Source organism: Furipterus horrens, unplaced genomic scaffold, assembly GCF_987537825.1.
Source record: "Furipterus horrens unplaced genomic scaffold, mFurHor1.1.pri manual_scaffold_17, whole genome shotgun sequence".
In the NCBI taxonomy this organism is placed as follows: domain Eukaryota; kingdom Metazoa; phylum Chordata; class Mammalia; order Chiroptera; family Furipteridae; genus Furipterus; species Furipterus horrens.
The window spans coordinates 99752274-99755307 of NW_028327187.1; the positions used below are offsets into that span (position 1 = coordinate 99752274).

At 37.6% G+C, this 3034-nt stretch overlaps 1 pseudogene; it reads left to right on the forward strand.

The window, feature by feature from the left end:
• The first annotated feature begins 1173 nt into the window (after window positions 1-1173).
• LOC149991680 (transition zone microprotein 1 pseudogene) lies at window positions 1174-1332 on the forward strand (annotated as a pseudogene).
• The last annotated feature ends 1702 nt before the right edge of the window (window positions 1333-3034 follow it).

Here is a 3034-nt window from a genome sequence, read left to right on the forward strand (position 1 = left end):
TTTAATAATGAGACCAGCAGGGAGAATACGGGGGAGCAGGAAAGACCTTACAAGGAGAACTCTGCTCAGTGAGCGAGCTCAGCTGGTGTGAACTGGACCCAAAAGTCTACATGGGGAAAAGAATATCATATTTTTAAAAATGCAGTGTACAGTGTTTACTTTTATTTTTAAGGGGAACAAAATGCTTGAGAGTCAACCCCACCCACTGACTTCATCTCATCTCAACTCATTTATTCTTGCCAGCTGAAATTTCTTGGTGACACACATCTGAATTCTTTTATAACTGAGCTTATTTTTTTTCAACCATTCAAATATTCTACATCCTCCTTTAACAAAAGGAAAGTCCACTTTTGCCAAGTTAGTATTAGCTTGAATCGTATGGAATTGCTAATATTCTACTCCCTCTGATGCTAAAACAGCAACTCCATATTGTTTAGCCTCGTACAGTGCCTGTAAGTAATTAGTATATGACAGATCTGGTGAATTACTTCGAAGATGGTCCTGGGACTATTAGACAAGCATTTGGGGAAAAGGACAATAGAAGCCCTACATCAATTCACATACAAAAACATGAATTGCATATGTTACTAATTAGTCAAATGTTAAAAATACAGAAAATGAAGAGACTTTGGATGAATATTTACACGAGGTACTGAGATGCATGATGGTGATGTCATCACCTTCACAGAATATAACAATATCCCAATTCAGCCTCCTCTCTAGCGTGGGGAATGGATCGTCTAGAATCATTGTGACATAGGTAGTAGCGGCATAGGGAGAGGTGAGATAAATGCCACTTTTGTGGGCCAGGTAAGATCTGACTTCCATAAATATTTTTTTTAAACTTTATTTATTTACTTTCACTCAGAGAGAGGGGAAGGGAGGGAGAAAGAGAGGGAGAGAAGCATCACTGTGTGGCTGCCTCTCATACACCCACAACCGGAGACCTGGCCCACAACCCAGGCATGTGTCCTGACTGGGAATCAAATCAGTTACCCTTTGGTTCACAGGCCGGCATTCCATCCACTGAGCCACACCAGCCAGGGCTTCAATAAATATTGATAGTGGTGCCAGGCGTAAGATGGCTGTCACCACCCGGCAGCCACAGCCGCAAGGTTACTCTAGAGCCTACAGGTCCTACCCTTTCCCACGGAAGGCCATCGCCTCCTTACCATGAAGCCAGAGAGTTGTCGCACCCTGGATTAGATTTACTCAGTGCTCCTCCTCGTGATCGTACTACTGTTCTGGGGGTATGTCATCTATGCATCAACAGTAGCAGCTTGGCAACAGCTAAGGAAGAAGCACCCAGACAAAATCTTTGGGAATGAGTGAAAATTTGTAATTCCTCTAGATTTTATTCTATGCAAATACTTCTTTATCTCATGCTTAACTGACACATGTCTAAATTTAAAGTAAAATACATAATACAAAGTTCCCAAATTAAAAAATAGATAGATAGATAGATAGATAGATAGATAGATAGATAGATAGTGGTAATAGCTTATTATTATCTCGGTGGCAGCCTGCTCCCTGTCCTGAACTCTCCCCATTCCCTTTATCCTGTTTTTTTTTCTTCCCTATATATACTAACTTCTAATACTTTCTATAATTTACATATTTATGATTCTTATTATCTGTCTCCCCCTACTGGTATGAAGGCAGAGATTTCTGTCTGTTTATTCACCACTGTATATGCTCAGCACCTAGAACAGTACCTGGTACACAGCAGGACTTCAAGAAATATTAATCACATCAGTGAATGAATGGAACCTCGTATTTACTGTATGTATACCATGCATCAGGCACCTAATTCAATTAGTTAAGAACAGCTTTTGGAAGAAGAGACCATAAATGAGCAACATAAAGGGTATCAGTGAAAGAAAACAGTGGCAGTACACGCTCTTTGCCTTGCTCAGGCAATGAGGGTGTTGTGGTAAGACTTGGTTAGTGCTAAGTGAGCCAAATGTCTCTTTTTAAAATTACATTAATTAGTATACTTTTAACTATACAGAACAGACAGTCCAACTCAAAAGGACTTAAACAATAAGCAATATACCAGCTTGTGCAGTGGGATATCCAAAAGAAATGGCTTCAGGATGAGTTTGATCCAGAGGTTTGTTTTGTCCCCTAGGATTGAGGTCCATTTTTTTGCTATTGTTCTTTTTAAAAAATTTATTTATTGATTTTTTTGACAGAGAGACATCAATTTGTTGTTCCACTTACTTACACATTCATTGGTTAACTCTTGTATGTGCCTTGACCAGGGATCGAACCCACAGCCTTGGCATATTAGGATGACAGTCTAACCAACTGAGTTACTCAGCCAGGTTTTTTGTTGTTGTTGTTATTATTATTAATTTTAATGTATTATTATTGTGACCTGAAACATACTCTGTGTAATTTCAATAATTTACAATTTGTTGAGACCTAATTTGTGACCCACCATATAATCTATATTGGTGAATAGTCCATATACACTTGAAAAAATCTGCAACTTTGTAGTGCAGTTTTGACAAATATCAAATTGGACAATTTATTGGTAGTGTAAGACTGATGAATGTTGCCCCATTGACCTCAAATGCTCTGATTCATTTTCCTTCACTTTTTTTTTTTTCCAAAGGCTTCTATTCAGATAATCTTGAAGCTCCGTGATCCTTTTCTGTTATGTTCAGTTTTCCATCAATTGGTCATTTTTCCTAACAAATACTTTATTTCTATAATTTCCATTTGGTACTTTTTTATATTTTATTACTCTGCTAAAATTCTCAATCTCTTCACACATTCTGTCCACATTTTTTGTTATATTTTTAACATATTTATCCTGGTTATTTTTAAATTATTTTTTAATTTTTAAAGTTCTTAAATTTTTTCCATTCATTTACATTCAATATTTTAAAAAATATTTTATTTTATTTATTTATTTTTAGAGAGAGGGGAAGGTAGGGAGAAAGGGAGGGAAACATCGATGTGTGAGAGAAGCATTGCCTGCCTCTCGCACGCCCCCGACTGTAGACGTGGGCCGCAACCCAGGCAT